We start from the raw sequence: 20,628 nt of genomic DNA, 5'->3' as shown, positions 1-20,628 counted from the left end.
GAACTTGAAGTAACAAAAGCAAAAATGAAACATTTTATTAATATAAAATATATATATATGTATATATACATATATACATGCATATACATTCATATTTGAAAGGAGGAAAAAAATTCTGTAACATATCAAAGAGAAGCAAAATGCAAAGAAAATCCCTTCACCTTCACTGCACTGTTGAAATCTTGAATCCGGCATTCATAAAATGTCAAACACTTCGCCGCCTCTTAATTGAAATGAAATAATTTTCTGTAACGAATTACTACTGCACACACATACTCATCAGCAAACTGCATGTATACAGACCACAGCGGTGATTGACTTTGTCGTTACTTTTGCAATATTTACAAATACTTATGACAAAGATCCTGCAAAATAAGCATAATCTAGGTCCACCGAAGACCAAAGAAAGAGTCGACTTCGCCATATCTGTCCGTTTCTTAATAACTGCGCTGTATGTATTCTTGAATGTCAATTCTAAAGATTAAATTTGGGAATAAGCGTAATTAGGTAAAGTTAGCTCCTCCCTTGATAGCCAAAAAACTTGGCCTACATACACAACAGCAATGTAATAGAAAAATGGTAAGATCGATCAAACTCAAAGTACTTAGGAAAGTCATCTGAAAATTTATGGCAAAAATATCGGGAAGTGGCTTTCAGGCTTTCCAGTATAGTTGGTTGCATGCTATTTATAGCAGAAGCTCCAAGAAGCGGCATATAGCCGGGATTCGCATTGAAGCGAATATCGCGCTTTTTCATTTGCTTATTACACTATCATAACATAATTAACTGACTGATTTGGTGTACGTTCACGTACACATGTATATCAAGTCATTATTTTTAGTGCTCATGCATGCATCTACTTAACTGCGCAATTATTTGAATGTGTGAGCGCTAACCGCAAAACTCATTAGCCTCCATTGTTTGCTCGCTAATTTGGTAATTATGTTGAGCTGCGGTAAACCGTGCTAGTAAACAGACAACAATGGGCGACATAGATATCTTTACAATATCGTAAACATTACACATGTGCATGTTATTATATTAAAGCAAAAACAATGTATGATAAATTAAAGCAAAAAAATAATAATAATAATAATAATAATAATGCAAAAATTCTTACATTTTTTCTACAAAAGTACTCATCATTTAGGCATGCGATGCTTTAAAAAAAAACAAGTAGGAAATCGTATTCGGTTGTAATAGACTCTTTTATATCCATCACTTTGTTATCGTAACAAAGTTAAAAAAACGTAAAAGAATTACATTTTCATGCTCTATAATATGAAGTGGGCGTGGCCAATTTTTTCTATTTTCAAAGTAAAAGTCTCTGTCACATAGGCGTGCTCTTGCAAATTTGTAGGCGATATCTTCATTTTCGCTAACGGGAGCACACACTTGGACAGACGAACAGACGGACATGCTTGGATGCATTTCAAATTTGGTACTGGTCAAGAATTTATACACTTTATGGGCTTTTTGAAGCTTGTTCTTGCGGATTATAAAGTATAGGTGCTCCAGCATCATCCGTAAAATATGCTTTCAAATTTTTGTACATTTATCTGCCATAGTTTATGAATAACGAGCAAAAAACCAATATTCTAATCCTCTTGAAAAGCATAGGTCTTCTCAGTTCGTGTGGTACTGTGGGCGTGTCCTAAGACGCTCTTTGGCCAATTTGGCCCAATGTGCAGACGACTTTATGGTGTTTCTGATGCTTCCTTCTGGGCGTTGCAAATGTTTTGATAAAATGAGTATACCTGTCAACCTTAGGTGATAGGTATAAAAAGCAAATAAATAAAAAAAACGAAATTTAAGTCGTGTTATCCTTTAGGGCGAATCTTAGACAATCAGCACATTAAGCATATACTTATATAAAATTGTGCAAATTTTTTCTCTTTTTTTTCTTCGATAAATAACCCGAGTTTTAATTGGCCAACGCGGTTCATCTTGAACGTTAAAGGATTTGAACAATTAGTTATAGATCAGTCAGTTCAATTATGTGCAAATGTTTTCCCTTTTGTTGAGACTGTATTTGTGTTCTACTTGCTGCAAGCGTGTTTATGAAAAACTCATTATCCATTTTCAGAATTGATTTTTGCGAGTGAACGGACAACACAACAGCAAAGTTTCAAATTTCTGTTTCATTGGTAAGGGGATTCATTTCATACATGAGGGGATGGACGCACAGACAAACATGACTTAATCGAAGCAAAATCTCATGCTGATAAAGTGGCATTTTAAGCTCTAACGAGAAATACTTCTTGCGAAAATGGTTAGAGAAAACTATACCATCCGTCGAAGCAAACAAAACTCGGAAGGGTTCAAGCTAAAGAAATCTAATATGTATCACGCATTTGATTTGAAAGTTGTCACTAATCAGGGGTATACATGCTGAATCGACCATTTGATACATATTTTCGTTCCATATGAATAAAAGGCCTTAAGGCCTTACGTTTCGCAATGTGTTACTTATCCCTTGAACTTTTAAATTTTTCTTTGATATTATAACACTATAAGAGATGTGCAATGGACAAAAAAAAATTAGGAATTTAAGTTTTGCATGAAGGATACATATTTCTATATAAACGCACACACACACCCATATCACTAACGATGAATTAGTACCAATGTTTCTTCGTTTTCTTTGGTAGAACTTGAAAGTAACAAAATTTATGGTAGAATTTGGAAATAGAGAAAATGAAGAGAGAAATAAATGCTTTTGCGCTATTTTTTAGAAATAAATCATTCTACCGTGAAAAAATGTAAATTTTTACGTGAATTGAAAAATAATACTGAAAAAATTTTCAATATTGTATAGAGGATAAATAATCGCAATCAATGTTACAAAAAATTAAAATGTTAAGCATATTTTCGGACAGAAGAAATGCTTTACTTTTCACTTCATTAGACATTATACGCAAAGATTATAATGAAAATTCATATAAATTAAAACAAAAAATAGTCATTGTACCGAAAAATTTGTCGTATATGGACTATAATTTTTAATAAAAGAAAAAAATGCAACTGTAGATTAGGTTTACTTGCGTAAAGTTATGATATGATGTAAAAAGTTGAGAGCTTTCAGCATTCTATTTACATTAGGCCTAATATTTTCTAATCTGATTCTACGTACATGACTAACATACGTTGTAGGTACGAATGGCTTGTATTTCTTCTATTTTTTGTTTTTGTTATCTAATTTTAATAGCCTGTCTTTGTATAGTAATGTTATTATAATTGATTGAACATTATTAGCATTTAAAAATGGCAAATTCAATCATTCTCCAGCTGAAATCTTAAACCACAGGAAATGCATAAATGCAACCAAGTATGATATTTATTTGATAATTGTATTAAATTATAAATATAATAGTAGTAAGCGACACCACAGAATATAATAAGAATAAGCAAAAAAAAAAAAAAAAAAAAGCACTGAAAAAAGGCAAGTAAAAATAAATGCATGAAAAAAGCAAACACATAACACAAACAAATCAACGGGATAAAAGCACCCAACAACCTTTTCTGGTAAAACGTTTAGACACATGTATGTATAATGTCAATATGGATAGATGGATGAACGGACAAGTGGACGGACAAATGAAAAAGACAGACAATCAGACAGACTGACTGTCAAGCAACCAGTGTCAATATAACCTGACTTCAACAGTATTCAGCTTACAAAACGTAAAGAGATAACGACAACAATAACAATAACAAAACCAATAATGATACATCTAAAGGCAAAGATATGAATGTGTTCACTTAACACATACATACTTCAATATATTGGTGACTGCACCTGTTTAAAGTTCACTTCACACAATCAGTATGCGCTGTCAAAGTTTGACAGTTAATATACTTTAACATTAATGCAGTTTTTGTTGTTTTTGTTTTTATTTTGATTTTTTTTTTTCGTTTTTCTCTCCTTTTTTGCGGCCGCATTTTCTTCGCCTTCTGTCTGCATCTGAGAAAGATACTACAAAACTTTATATAGAGTTTAAGGCTTAACTAAATGAGTGTGTCAAGGGAACTTGAATGTACGTTCGTGCGCACACCATGTTGACTGTTTTTACTCTCAATACATAGAGCATAGAATTACGTACATGGCAAAGAACCATCATCTACTATTACTACTACTACTACTACTACTACTACTACTATTAGAGGGTAATTCTTCATGATGCTCCAATCTACTCTATAGAGTGCACTGTTGCACTGTTTTCTACGAATTATATAAACTAACGAAATGTAAACATTAATTTAAAACCTTTTACCCACTGGGAATAGTGTGGAGTTTTGTTTTTGTTCTCGTATTTTTTTTTTTCACAAGTTGATGTCATCCTCAACAACTGTGTACTGAATGTTATTATTGGCTATTGAAAGACATGCATTAACAGCAGTTAAGAGACAGGGAACATCATCTCATCGACGCATATTGATATCGTAACGATTTCAATCATTTATCATGCCAAAAAATTATTATCTCTGACAAGAGATCAGTTAAACAACGACTAGTGATAATAAATCTAATTGACATACTTTGACAAACAAAGGACGAAAAAAGAAGGCAAACAAAAAAAAAACAAAGAAAGAAAAACGCAAAAAAACACAGGAATCAACGACTGATTATTGCAGGTTCGCCATCATTACTAATTTAATTTCATAAAAAATTCATGAGATTTTCTTTTTTTATTTTTATTTTTTTTTAAGCCACAGTTGCATTTATTGCTCTTGTTGTTGTTGTTATTGATTAATTAAAAATGGCGGCAATTAAGACTCTTGTTGTTGTAATTATCGTAGATTGTCAAAGAGATTTAAACTTAAAAGTCGCTTTACATTTTATGATATTCTAAAAAGTATTGAGCTCTAAGACACGAGATTGTCAGGCATGGCAATGCATAGGAATCATTTGAGAATTAGTCAAAAGCAAAAAGGAAAGATCAACTATTTTCGATGTGGAAATTTCGAGTTTCGGTCCGCGCACAAGCACAGGGAGGCATCGACATTCTGGCAGAAGCCGAGAAATATCGATGCCTAAGTAATTGTAAAATTTCAAAGAACCTGAGCAGGCATCATCAATTCTCTATAGCGAAAGCCAAGAACCTGAGCAAGCAAGTATAACCGACCGTATATACAAGAGACTTAATTTTTGGAAGTTACCAGATTTCGATCCATTTACGAATTTTGACTGCGACCAAGTCTTTAGTAAGGTCGACAGCGAAGGGAGGCTTTTACATACCATAAGCATCTGCTAAAAAGGTCATGATTGTAACTCGGCGAAGCGAAAACATAAATTTATCGTGATTGAAAGGGGAAATTAAGAAGAGAAAAAGGGCACAGTTGATAACTAACAAATAACAAAACATAGTCCCCGACATAGAAATCGCAAATAGAAGAAGAGATTTCCAAGAAAGTGCTCAGATAGGGCCAGTACAGCAAAATATACGTTGATGGTCAAGGAGACAGTGCACTATGGGGCACAGCGCTGCTTAACCCTCTGCTGGGAGACCCCGCTGCGGTTCACAATTAGTTTCATTCGCCTTAGCTGTTGTGTGTGGCTTCAACAAATTGAAAAAAGTACAAAGTATTACACAACCTTGAGTCTGGTCAGAGTTTTTGAATAACGTAAAAGTGCTTTTTGGCAAAAAGCCTTTGGAACTGATGCTTCACAATCTTTTCATTGGAATGCCTCTGCAGGATTCATAAAAGAGCAGGGAATACTTTGTCGGGACAAGGAACAGTTGTCCCCGCGAAATCTTTATGGGCTCAATACTTTTTTTGGATGATCGTTTGCCTTGGAAGCTTGGAGGAGAGTTAGATGTTCACGGTTGTAATAATTAATATTGGTTCGTAAATCATTTTGTTTCTTAACAGGCATTGTTGAACAGCAAGCATGCATATTACGGATAATAATAACGCAATACACACAATCAATTCATATCAGCCCAAGTGTTATTGATATCATTTCAGTTTTTGTTAGTTTCGCCGTTTCTTTTACCTATCAACAACAATCGATTGCTATAAGTTCGCTTGCTGCCTGCCTGCCTGCTCGCCTGTTTGCCTAACTGACTAGTCTGATCTATACGACTCATGTGTTTGTTGGCTGTCTGTTCTGTCCACACTCGCGTACGTAGCGCCCCAGACTGAACGTCCAAGAAATTGTGACTTCATCTGGCACATTGATTGGCAGCTGAGCACAACTCTCGCAGAGAATGCAATAATGCAGACACAACAGCTCAAGACTAAAATAAAAATCAATGTGAATAAAATAAACAAAAAACAAAAAACAAAAAACAAAAAAAGAACAGCCTCACAACACACGCAGAGTCACCGAGCCTTGGCTTAAACAAACTTTTGATTTGTGTGAGAGTTTTTTTCTTCTTTTTTTTTATTTATTTTTGTTTTTTTTATTAATATATTTACAAACTGCACATTGGATTGTTAGCCGGCAATGAAGAAAAACCAAACAACAAACAACTTTAGGAAAAAAAGCCAAACTAGTGAAACTTTTAAGTAATGCGTCACCATCACTATCATCATCATCATCATCATCATCATCATCATCATTATCATCATCATCATACTTATCATCATCATCATCATTACTGTTATTGTTATTGTTATTGTCACCGTAATAATCATCGTCAATATACGTTGCAAGATCATTATGTGAAATGTCATCATTACGGTGGACATTACATACTCTTACGACAGAAATGCGTGAACAACTTAACTCGCAGGCACGTACATTTTAACACATTCTCATGCACACACACACACACACACACACACACATACATACAATCGGGCACTTGTGCATGCACAAATACACGTGAAGTTTATTATAAAATGTTGTTTTTGTTTTTATTTATCTTTAGTCGATGGCTTTTTTTAATATCATTTTTATTTATCTTGTGCTGTGGTAATTTTTTTCATGCTAAGACGAAACAAAACAAAGAAACACACATACATTTATACTTATATATGATAACATTTCGTTTAACAAAAAAAAAGTCGACTTCTGGACACAAACGTATTATAGTTAATGGCTTTTTAAGTGTGCGTTCATACTATCATTTGTCTGTTAACCAATAACAACAACAACAATAACAACAATACACCTCTAGTACGTACACGGGACGAATAAAATTTTTCTATTTTCTCAGTGACCGATTGAAATGTTTAACGATTACCTAGAAAATTACAACAAAAATCATACAAAAAAAAAAATATATATATATATAGTTAAATGGCAACAAAAATATAACAAAAAAAAAAAAAACACAAACCAATGACAAAAACGTGATAAAAAGAAAACAGAAAAAATTATTTAGACTATTTTATACGGACAGACAAAGATTGCGTGTGAAAATTGCCCAACATTCCAAGTTACTTCATTTTATTCTTTTATTCGTAATAGTAGTAGTAGTAGTAGTAGTGGTCGTAGCGATAGTAGTGTGCAACCGTTGTACGTAAAACTTCAGCAGCTGTTTAGTTATATCAGTTATTTTTTCCTTTTTTTTTTTTTTTTTTTTTCTTTCACGCTCTCCCCTTATTGTCAAACTGTGAATTTTAATGCGATATTGAACTAATAATTGAACACGAACATATACTTGCTTTTACCTGAGTCCTACATTAGCAGAACGATTAAAAATTTAACATTCACGTGTACGTACTACACATAAACCATAAATGACTTGTCAGTTCGTTAGTATTCTTGTATTCTATTTCTATTTCTATTTTCACGATTCCTGGCTTAAAAAACTTAAGCGAATGTTATAGCGATGGCTACAAACGTATTACATTGCATGAAAAACCGCTTAATAATAATATTATGAATCTAATGAAGTCGTCGACGCTACTACGTTGCATACAAATGTTTTCAATCAAACGGACCTTCAAACTACACGTTATACTAAAAGGTTTAAGCGAATAAAACTTTGAAAGTTACGCAATAAAATCTAGTCATTGTTGAAATATAGCTTTGAACGATATATTGCTCTCTATTGCACCTCTAATATTTCGAAATAGAAATTTTCTACAGGAATCTCTTCAACTGTGGCCGCCTGGGTGCTTGACAATTGCTGGGACGAAAGCAAACGACATAAATTAAACAAAACACAAAAAGTTCATATTAAGTTCCTCGGAGTTGAGCGATAAGCGATAAGAAAATAGGAAGAAGTGTAAGTAGCCGAGTAGGCAAGACTAGGGACTACTAAGTCAGCATTCGCGACTTCAACTCGCAATGCGGTAGAGCCTACTTCGTCGTAGCTGTAGTGAATGCTGAGTCGGTGAAGGCCTACTAGTCTGTGGACATGTCGTCCCTAGCTCTTTCTTCTCCCCTTCATTTCTTCCCGAGATACTACAAAATTTTATCTAGAGGGAAAGTGATTGCCCGAGTAAAAAAAAGAAATATTAGCCTACTACTCAATACAAGCATGTAAAGTAAATTGTAATTTTGGTCAAAAACTCTGGAAAATTTGGTTCGAAGTCCAAAAGGATTTTGAAGGAAAAAAAACAAGTCAGTATAGTCGGACAACGTCAACAATTAAATGCCCTACATCACGTCGCCTAGTACGCTTATTCGCTCTCTTTGGCAATTATCAACCAAATATTGCACATTAGTTTCATGCAAAGGCATGGAAGAGCGCATATTGGCGGCTGCCAGAACATCAAATGTCATGATCAAAATTTAGCAAACTTAATTTACTTCCTATATATTACACTTTTTAAGTTTCCATCATAAAAAACTAGAAAATAGAGTTTCTCTCCTTACAAGGGCTTGCTTTTTATGGTGACCTTTATATAGATTACGGTTTAAAAAATAGACTTATCTGATCCGAAATTTTCTACCGCTAACATTTTTTCGAAATTACTACCATGAGTCAATTCTTTTCGTACAAAATATTAAAAAATCAATCTTTTTCTAAAGAGCTTAGTATTCATGAGAAATCTTACAGAGAGTGGAATCCAAGAAATAGACGCCTATGATCACATTTGGTCCACATAATTTTTATGCAAAATTATTATCATGAACAAACTTTCATCAGAACGCATTAACGCCCTGTCGTTTGTAAAGATTCGCATTTTCCGAGAATAATGGAGAATAAGGAGTGGTATCTAAAAAACGGACCAACGTGGTCCAAGTTCGCAAAGGTTGGTTTTCCTCTCAATTTACTGTTATGAAACAATTTCCATCATGACGTATTGAAAATTACATCTTTTTACCAAACAAAGATTCAGTTTTCATAGAAAAGGGGATTATCCGGGAGGGTTAAAAAAATTGTTCTTATCAATTTAGAGCATGGAAATAGAATTATTCAGCCATTTTTGACGAGAAATTTTGAAAACTATAATTTTTTTCCGTATAACCAAAATAAGTCGTTATATGGGAAGTGCTCGGAAAAATCGATTAGAATCGTTTTCAAAAGCGTTCGCCTCAATAAAACATCTTAAAAATTGGGCTCTGTAGGCTGAACCCAAGAAAACAAGACAAACAGACGGACAGACAAGCTTAAACCGATTCAGAAAGTCATTCAGAGTCGACCCAGCCGATGAGTTGCTGAGTGACCAAACGAATGATTCTGAGTGGACCGATATAAAAAAAACTGGATCTATCTTCAGCCCGCGCAATCTTAGTATACATTGTCTCACAAGTGGTGTAGGGTAAAATGAATAAATACAAGAATATACTCATTGCACGAGAGATCTTCAATTAACGTTTGTGCAAATTAGTCGCAATTTTGAAATTAAAGCGCGTTCAGAGTAAGTTATCCTGCGTGATTAATATCTCACGGCTTAGGAGATTTTCAAAGCAAACCAAACGATAGATTTAGAGGCTTTGTGGGTAAGCTCTTCGTAAATAAATCGAACCCAATGTTGATTAAGAAAAATCATTTTTTACTTAATCCAATACGCAATAAGTACGCATGTGTAAATGTTGTGCTAGAAGAACAACCATTCATCTAACATTCAACTACTTTTTCAAGCACGTGCTACGATTTCATTTCCGCAAAGTATGTCATCTGTTTATTTTTATGCAATAGCCAGAAATATGTTTTGGGAAACATTAGATTCTTTTGACAGGTCACTGCCTATTCTCGCTTAGAAATGAGAGAAAGCAGTCTGTTGTTCAGTAATACATACTTAATAGTACATGACCTTAGCTGATGTAGTTTGTTAGTCAATTTGCCTTACTTTTCATAGGATGTTAAAAGCGTTGTTTTTAGGAGATATCTTCCCTTGCATTTTTGCTTAATGACTTTTTCTTCGAAACAAAAACGCAGCAGCCTGAAGAAGCCGAAGAAGTCAATGCTTTATCGAGAATGAGTTAAAATACCTCAGGTTAATGTAAATCTCGTGAAAACTTTTACTTACCTTTTAAGCACTCTGTTCATTTTCTAGGCGCCACGCGTCTTGTTATCAAAACAGTCATTATTAAGCTATAAATAAGAGAAAAAAAAAAGAACTGTTTAGTGTAAACATTTTTTTAATTTTGATAATTAAATCTTTATAATTAGTCTACATTCTATTAACTAAAGTTTTTTCATTCCATTACTATGTGCGGCAATAGGTTTAGTTTATCCTCAAACTATTACGAAAACATTTCTTAACCAATGTCCGCTCTTATAGCGCTCTTCCTATATAGCGTTTTATCAGACCGATGTAAGGCAGGTTTACAATTTTATTCTGTTCTTATAAATTTTTTATTATTTTTAAAATATTTAAAATATTTTTTAATTCAATTTTGAAGTATTTTAATGAACGCCTCAAGTCCTTAAGTAGTTTTGTACTCTTTGCTTATTGTTGTTGCTTTTTTTTGCTTATGCAATGAAGAGCACATTTGTCTAATGGATGTTTACTTCATTTTTACCGTCGGCCATGATGATAAACAATTTAGTAAAGACAACCACCGCATTTATGAAAAACCAGCCCACTATGACAATACAAACACATATACATATATAGATACCGTTACTCTCCTCGCCAGGAGGTAGTGTTACGTTACATTGTTAGAGGATTTAATTTCTACTCAGCGTTGGCACCGTTGAGCTGCAATCAAGTCAGGAGACATAGCAACGCCTTGACAACCACTAAATGATTTTTAATTTTTTTTTTTTTTTGCTTTCTTTCTTTCGTTATTTTTTTCATTTTTTCATTTTATTTTTATTTATTTTTTTTTTTTTTGTTAATTCAAGGCTCAGAGAAAATCACCTCAGAGAAAAATACGAAACAAAGCAAGCAGAGCAACAGTCAAGCAAAGTTTCACAGCACAACACAAATCATGTTATGAGTAAAAGAGATAACACTCGAATGTCAGCTTATTTTTTGCACACAATCAATCATTCACTTTAACGGCGGTAAACGAATAAAGTCTTGCATGCATACATACGTGTGCAAGCATTCAAAATGTAATGGTATGCGGCGAGACCAACAACAAGAAAGCAAAAAAAGAAAACCCAAGAAATTACGAACAACAATCATGAGAGTAGTTCGGTTCAGTTTGCTTAATAGATTTAATACTCTTTCGTTTCTTTCGTGTAACGTTAAGCGGCACAACGTGAGCATGGGTATGGGTGCAATAAGTGAACGAGAGATGGGCGCGTGAGTACACGCGAATCACGAGAATGAAAGTTGCAAAGCGAACGTATTTATCTCTATTAATATAGAAAATCTTTAAACGACGGCTAACCTTTATGGATTCTATTTAAGATGGCGCGGTTCTCTCATTTCTTCAGATCATTTTGTGAAAATAAGTTTTAGTTTAACGATGCCGTCCCTTCTCTGTCTCCAATGCAAACGGACGACATATATACCCATCTCGAGTGTTTGAAATACGGAAAATCATGCACTTAAGGAAACAATCAACTTTTCATACTAAACGTATATATTTATGTAGGTACGTATGTATGTATGTATGTATGTATGCATATATATATACGTTTGTGTAGTGTTTGATTGTAAATGACGTAGTGATATTGATTGAAGTGGAGCAAACAATTTACAAACTATTCATTCGTATACGGGAAGAGTGTGTCTTCTCTATCCCTTGAATTTTGCTTACTCTCCCTGCCGAGATTTTATGTTTTGTTTTATACGCTTTGCGGTTTGTATGTGTATGATTTCTCTGCATTTAACCATCAAACATCAGCCATTTTGATTTACGACTTCTATGCTGGGTTTTGTGTAAGCCTAGACTTATCGTCATCATCATCATCATCATCATCATCATCATCATCATCATCGCTATCGTTGTCGTCGTCGCCGTCGTCGTCGTCGTCGTCGTCGTCGTTGTCGTCATTAACGTTTTGTTCATCAAGCGTAGTTACACTGGTGACTGCTGGTATAATGTGTTTTTTCTTCTTTTCAGTTTTTTTCCGTTGAGTTGATTTCGTATAATTTTTGCCTATTGTGTTTAACGCACACATCTAACAGTTACACCATTCTCTGATGAAACTCATACATTCATACATACGCACACAATGCCCATTCCAGCGGTAAGCTGGCTACTGTTGAATGAGTTTCTTTACCATGACTTCCGTTTTGCTTGGACTGACTTTGACAGTCTTGTTTCCAGAGATTGTTATGTGTGTGTGTGTATAACAACAACAACAACAACAACATATATTTATCGCGTTGAAGCTTTTACTCTTTTCCCATCATCTAACTATAGGCGGCGTAAGCTTAAGACGTCCGACAATTAAAAATAGAGTCGGAAAAAGGAAAAAACAAAAAAAGGCAACGAAATAAAAAAAAAAATACTAAAAATAAGTAAACAAAAAAAAGAAAAAAAAAAAATTCTTCTTTTTTTCTTTGTATATATTTCGATATATACAGTATGTATGCGTATATGTATAAATGAAAACTACACACTTGGACGCACACGGTATATCGGTTTTCCGTTACCTCTTATGCTCAACTTGGGCAAATATAATTTTTTTTTTTTGTTTTTTTTTTGTTTTACTCATCCATTGATTGTCTGCCTGTATGTGTGTGCGTATGTCTGTCTGTCTGTGTGTGTGTGTGTGTGTGTGTGTATGTGTGTTAATGCTTTTGTATTCTTTTCGGTGGTCTTTTTCTGCAGCAGTTGTTCTTTTTCACATGTTTACACATTTTTCAATACACTATACCGCCATCAATAATTTGCAGGCGTTCATTATTGAATGGTCATCGTTTGAAATCTTGTTGTTGCTATTTTAGTTGGTGCTCTTTTGGGAGCGGTTATATTTGCTGCAAAATTTTAAAAAAATGTTTATTTTAAATCATTTCCTCATGGCTGAGTTTTGTCGAATGGCTTTTTATGTTCAAAAAAATAAATAAATGAAAGGCTCAGGTAGACGTTAGAAATTAATTTTAAGAAACACATTAAGCATATTGTGACGCAATAGGCTTTTTGGGTGCTTTTCTTATTAAAGAGAAGTGCATTGCTGAATATTTTTCAATGTTCTTTTTCAAGCATATTCGTTAGCGCAATAAACTTCCACTTCTCGATATTCGGCTCTCATTACATAAACACTTCAAAATGTCATTTGAACTAATTTGTGAGGACTGACTGACATATTGGAACATGTAAAGCCGGATATGTACTTCAAGCCCATTTTATATGGCATAGTCTAGTTATCTCCTAATATAATTGAGCATGTATTTGTATAATCTATGGTACCTTTGGAGAATAAGCGCATACTTTCTTAATTATTTGTATAAAAAGGCCAATCATGTGAGGATAAGCGTATATGTTGGTTTACACTACTCAATAATTGAACATGTATTTGTATAATCTAATGGCGCTTTAGAGAATGAGCGTATTATCTAACTCGCGCTATCTAGCCTTGCGAGTAATGACAACCGATTTAAAAGCCAATATTTATAGATCGTGTTTCTCTGTTCGGCTTTTCAGTAGTATCTACAATTCTTTGAAATCAATGAAACTCCTCGACATGCTTAACAGAGCTCTTCAGATCTTGCGTTCAGCTTTCGTGGATAAAGATAAAAAATTTACTTTCCACTTCACTTTTTGTGCCATTGCTTTCCAACGATCTTACTCAACAGTCTTTTAGCCACTTGTCTTGGTCATTTCATATTCACATTTGAAGCTTTTTTACGGTATTTGGCAGATCAGTCGAAATTTACGAATTTATCTGCACAATTTACAAATCTATCTTCCTTACAGGGGATCTTAGATCCTATTCTTCGCAAAGAAATGCTTTTTAAAGTAAATTGATTAGTTATTGCACACACGTCACGCAGAATCTCTGTCATGCCTTTTTCTCAAATAATGCATTGCTTGTACACGCATCCGCAGCAATAACGTATTCATTGACGAATCAATTAATAATATTGTTTTTTTAAATGTGTCGCTAAACCAATTGCATTGAATAAGCAAATGTTAGGCTGAGGACTTCGCGGATATTGGAGACGAAATTGACCTTTCCAACGCTTCTCTTTTCTACTAAAGGTATGACAATTAAATGCCAGCGAGTGCTTGTATGAAACAGTACACACAAGCTGCTGAAGGAATAATTAGGCGATTAAAGTTTTAGTCGATAATATTTTAGCGATTACGATGAGGTTTCCACTCTAGTCGTAAAGTCGGGGCACTTTAGGAATATTTTTGCTAATTAAGTGGACAAAAACTTATCATATTAAAAGATATGATATATAAGTGAAACAACCGTCTGGGAGAGTATAAACTATACAGGCACCTAACCTAAAACTTTTCAGCGCCGAGAAGGCAGAAAGATTTACATAATAAAGTGCAAATGATTGCTTGTTTCGTTTATTTGATGGAGACAAACCTACTTACATTTCGATGCATTTGCTTCATGCATTTTTTTATAATATCAATTAAATAATTTATTTTGATTTACAATCGGTCGAGTAAGCGTTAAATAAATTAATTTTTATCTTAAGAAGATGTGAATCTTTTTTAAAGTTATCTAATATTTCCAACATTAGTTGCTCTATCGGATTATTTCATCTTTTATGCGAGCAACAAAAGAATTAAAGATAAATGTTTGTTTCTTTTCGAAATAATTTTTATATCGCCCTTTGACAGTATGGAGACATCTGCAGATAAGTTGTAGAATTGAAATCGTAACCGAGACAATAACCAAAAAAATATACAGTGAAAACTTGATTGACAACTTCGAAATTCAAGCAACAGATGGCGCATTTCAAATAATATAGATTTTTATATAAAAGCCTGAAAGTAGGCAATAAATTTTCTCATAAATTGTTTTTAATACTATTTTAAGCAATCATTGAAGAACAGAAATTTTATGTAACGCGCTGTTAAAATTTTTACTTTCAAACACAAAAACAAAACAGCTTCGTTAGATCAACTATAATTTATAAAGCAATGGTCCGGGTGTCATGAAATTTTCTAATATTCCTTTTGAAGTTTGGCACTATCCAAAAATGATATGGATTCGTCAGCAGCCGTCATACATCTGTATGTCGTTTTACGACGTTTCATCGTATGACGTTTGTATCGTATTTACAAGAAGTCTTTGTTAACAAGAATTTGGTTAACTTTAATTTTAACATTTTTAATGAATTAAAATATTTTTAAGTCGCCTAGAATAGATAGGTAAAATTCCATCTTTCTATATCTATTTTTGCGATTTTTCGAATTTCAGAAACAAGTCGTACGTTTGTCGAAGGGAAAACTAATTAAGAATTCATTTTATCGGACAACTTTGTTACATATCATATTTGACTATCGTACTACTAAAAATGGTAGAAATAATTCTATCGTTAATGGTTGATATTTGTTATGTTTATACGAGAAATTGGGCGGCTAACAACTCGCACAAACTAAGCAAAACTTTCCTTTTTTTCATTCCTGTATGTGCCAACGTATGCATGTATGTATGCGAATATGAGAATTGGTATTTAAAATGTTAGCTTAAAAGTTTCAGCAACTAACAAATTTTATCGAGAACATTATTTCAACAATTTACTTTAAACAGAGTTAAGCTAGACATTATTATCAGTTCGCTTAAGCATGACTAGGTTTCATTTCTTTGGAAACTCGAAACCTTCGCATATCCATGCATAAAATCTGTCATGTGTATACGCTTTATTAAAAATCAAAATATATCTGAATGCACTGAAAACAAATTCTATACAAAAACACTTTTCTCTTTTAATCGATATCTTGAAGTGAAGAAGTTTTTATTACACTTATTAACGGCAGAGGAAAGAATATTAGTTTTATGGTAACAAAAAATATTGTGCTGAAATAAGCGGACGAAGTGAAGATATGCCACATTTCGAGATAAACGGTTTTTTACATACGGTCAGCTCTTTTGTAACGCGATAAATTTGTATCGCTTTTTACGAAGACTGCGCTCTAAGAAACTAGGATTTGACGTGCCATCCAGGTTTATTCGAGCCGCGTTACAGCATGGTTGACTGTGCATGACTAAGCTTTGATATTAATGGCGCATCTGGGCAGTCATATGCACTTAGCTTGCCTTCAGAGATAAGGTGTAAGGCGGAGTACGGTCAGGCACGCACAAGAAACATATCATGCCCTACATCACTTCTTGTACAAGGGTATGCTAAGTTTGTACGGATGTAAACAACAACAAGCAGGGCTTGAGGTAGACCGCCTTCTTATTGTATCTATTCATAATCACTTTCTGAATCGACTTAAGCTTGTTCGTCCCTCTGTCTGTCTTGTGCTCTCCACCTCAGTTTTCAAGTCGGAATTTTTGAGGTATTTTGATGAAATTTGGTGCACCGGCGTGTTTTGGTTTTGGTCCAAGGACGAACGCTATTGAAAGAACTGAGCATTCTCTTCAAATAGAGCATGAGAGTGTTTTCTTATTTCTTTCATTTTTCCTATTCATGTTATTTGAAATTACTTTCAGTGTACTTTAACGTTTAACGTGTTTATGTTAAAAATATTCTATCTTTGCCTACGAAAGCATTTAAAAACTGTATCGGTATGTTTGTATACTCTAAAATAGAAGAGAAAGCTGAGAGTCCCAATGACGATATGGCTTCATAAATGCCTAGACGTTATCCAGCATCCATTCGTTTTGTTTGTGGGCACCATAAGCCAACCGTGAGTCTGGGTTATGGCTAACAATTATTTATTTATGTTTGATAGGCGATGGCGGTAAGGGGTAAAAGGACGGAATAGAAGGGGACGCGTCACATAATCATATATATTTCACTATGCATTACCTTGTCTATGTTTACATTTCTTGTGGTTTTGTACGATTGCCTACCATCATCATCGCATCGTTGTTGTCGCATATTTGTTTCCGGTTTTCATTGTTCTGTCTTTCATGCCAACGTTTCTGTTGTTTTTTTTTTTTTTTTTTTTTGTTACGTGATTACGCATAGCATTGTGTATTTATAATTGAAACGGAAGCTTTGGTTTTGTCAGCTTTTTGTTTGTTGGTTGTTGTCCTTTCCAGAAAGATGTAAACAAATGAATGAAATTTTTGCGTTGTGGAGATGGAAATCATTATGTATTTCTTTCACTTTTCGTTGCTGTTATATCAGTACAACATGATAATTAATTTAAAATCTCACCTAATTTGTACGGTAAATGAAATAATTGTGAGACGAGTTTAATTTACATATTTTGCTGCTACGACTTCAACTGCTATTTACATTTTGTGAATTGGTTTAAGCATAAGTGTCCGTCTTTCCATCTGAGGTCGGTTTGTGCTGAAGCCATAAGCCATAGACCGCACATTTTCAATGTACTCTCTTAACATAAGGTATGCCGGACGAACGTCACCAAAAATGATATCCACCGGACAATGACCACTTCTCAAAAGTAGTCATAACTTACAAAAGTCGCTATAGCTATGAAACAGTTTTTCACTTCATATTTCTCGACATATATCAGTGAAAAATACGATTCAATCTTATTAAACGAATGTGGAGTCTTCGGATGGGATAGAACCATACTTTGAATACACTCCCATGTAAAAATGTTTACAAAAAAACCTAATCTTTATATGGCAGCCAGGTTCACCTTTTAGTTTTTTACAAGTAAAAATAGTACAAAATAATGACTTCACATAAAGTTTATTATAGCAATTGTTGGACTATAGAGATCTATTTTCTGCACCCAACGCCGCACAGGTAGAGTCTCATGCACGTAACAATAAGTAACTTTTGATATTCTATGATAAAAGTAGGTGAAGAAAGGTGGTGTTAGGTAAAGTGGTTAGGTAGAGTGGTGGAGGTGTGAGGTAAATTGGTGGCGTAGGGTATGTAACACTCGATATTGACCGATGTAAGGGTTTAAGATATAAGCTAAGATTTGTAGACCTAACACTTTGATTATATTACAAAAAAAAAAAAAAAAAGAGAGGACAGAAGGACAAATGCAAAGGCAGAAAAGGCAATATTTTGCTAGCTTCACACTATGGATATTCACACAGGGTATACCCGTAGATGCATATGGTTTTCTTATCCACAATCGAAAAAAACTCCGATTATTCTGAATTTTTTATTTTAACTTTAATCCGTAAATCTGATCAGAAACATTCTAAGGAATGCTATTTTGCAACAATTTGGTCATACAGCGGTCCATTCATCTTGCCGGCCGTTGAAGAGGTCTTTTTTGATTCGCCTGACTTGCACAAATTGAAAAAAGATACTCACTAAACTAAATAAATTTTGATTCAAGTCAAAGCCAAACTGATCTTTTGCTTACTACTAACTACTAAAAACTGAACTATTAAGCTACTAAACTAAACTAAACACTATGAGTATCTTACTAAGCTGAATGAGTATCTTAGGAAAAGGTGAAGTAAGAAAGAATTTTTATCCAAAATTTCCATTTTTTTAATTTCATTATTCTTACCTGCTCCGACTCCATTCTAATTAAGTGGGCTTTAGTTAAAACATTACAATGGTAGGCGTTAACTGTTCTAGAAGCACCATTAGAACTGGACCTAAAAACCCTTATGCAATTAGATATTTCAGGCTACTGTCGTATAGTGATTTTCTTTCCATTTCTCAGGTAAAAAGATCTTTCGATTTCTCAGGTCATAAGGTGACGAAAATAAGTGTTTTATTTTAAAGTTTAAATAAATGTTAAATTGTATTTACATACATGTGTTAGCCGAGAAGTTGTTGCTGTCATCGAAAGTATTTAAAGGCTTTTAAAGACAAATCAAGGTGAACAGAAGGATCCAATTGGCCTAAAGACAAGGTTGACTGGCTGGCTAGTTGCCTTTAGGTTTTTTCGATATTTCCTCATCCTCTACGACATTCGTATCCTTACGTGAGTACGTGCATGAGTTATATAAAAACACATACGCACATATGCTTATAAATACATATATAATTCCTGATGCCATTCTATTATGCTCTGCATCTGCTATTCATGTCATGTAATTACAATAAGTGTATATGTATGTATGAATGCGAGCATACATATGTGAATTTGAACATATTACAAATACATTAAATTCATATACATGTATATATATATATATATATATAAATCCCATCCACATGTTTAAGGCTGTTGCTTGTATTGTTGAAATTTATGATTTATTGGGTCAAAAGTTATAGATTGTATTAAACAATTTGAAAGAGATAGCAATACGAATTGAATGAAAATGAGAGAGAAAGAGAAAGATAGGTATGCAGGAAATTGAATGAATTTAACCGGAAGGATGGTCAGGTCAAGGCGATTATCATTATGCGTTCGCCTATACGGCCATATTTTAAATAAACGCCATTACAACAAAAACAAAAATTATTCTAAATAAATTTTTTTAACAATTTTTTTGCCTTTTCTTTCTTTCACTTTCAGAGTTTCATATTAAAATTGGACACAATAGCACTTAAGAAAATCCTGGAATTTATTTTTACCTAAAAGAAAAACGGAGAGGAGAGAAGAAACAAAACAACAAGAAAACAAAGCAAAGAAAATAAAAATAGAAAGGAAAAGCCAACGGATTTTTTGTAAAGAATTTTTTGCTCCTAATCTATATTTTTATCCAACTTACAAAAAACGCATTCTATTTTGGATTCTGTACCAATCAGCGATTCAAGAGTAGAGGAAGGAAGAGAGAAAGGCACACCATAAACTTTTGCCTTGCATGAGATCACCAAGAGAGATAGCTAATTTTATACCTCAACACTTAAACGCTAAGCTAAGGATTAAATAAATTTGTAAATTGTACTTAAGTGTTCAAAGCCCTAAGTAAGTCGTATATTAAAAGGAAATGATTATCCTTTTTTCTCTTTTTTTTTTTTTGGGAAAAGGTAACCTTTTAAATTAATGAAATTTTTTTTCTTACAGGTTTTACGGAGTTACATAACAAACGCAACACATACACACACACACGCGCACGCACCCACACACAGACAGACACACACACTTACATACATTTCTATATACACACTTAAATACGCAAAAACACATACTTACATAAAATATACGCATACACCCTCAGACAGGCGCAACATACAACCCCACATTATTTATATATTAAAGATAAGTTCTATTTAAAAATAAACTTTAGCTTCAAGCATCTTTATAAAGGTTTTTCTATTCAAAATCAATCGCAACAACAATAAAAACAAAAACAACCGATCAAATAAAAAAAAAAATAACAATAATTCCCTTTACATACAGAC

At 33.6% G+C, this 20,628-nt stretch overlaps 1 long non-coding RNA gene across 1 annotated transcript in view; it reads left to right on the top strand.

The window, feature by feature from the left end:
• The window catches only part of LOC119641700, a 62,322-nt gene extending 41,765 nt beyond the window's left edge, over positions 1–20,557 (top strand). The window contains exons 2-3 of the long non-coding RNA XR_005247875.1: positions 19,799–20,191; positions 20,291–20,557. This is a non-coding gene — a long non-coding RNA (uncharacterized LOC119641700). The remainder of the gene's footprint in view (positions 1–19,798; positions 20,192–20,290) is intronic.
• The last annotated feature ends 71 nt before the right edge of the window (positions 20,558–20,628 follow it).

The sequence above is a fragment of the Glossina fuscipes genome, unplaced genomic scaffold (genome assembly GCF_014805625.2).
Source record: "Glossina fuscipes isolate IAEA_lab_2018 unplaced genomic scaffold, Yale_Gfus_2 174, whole genome shotgun sequence".
Lineage (NCBI taxonomy): Eukaryota > Metazoa > Arthropoda > Insecta > Diptera > Glossinidae > Glossina > Glossina fuscipes.
This window is presented reverse-complemented; position numbering and strand designations above follow the sequence as displayed.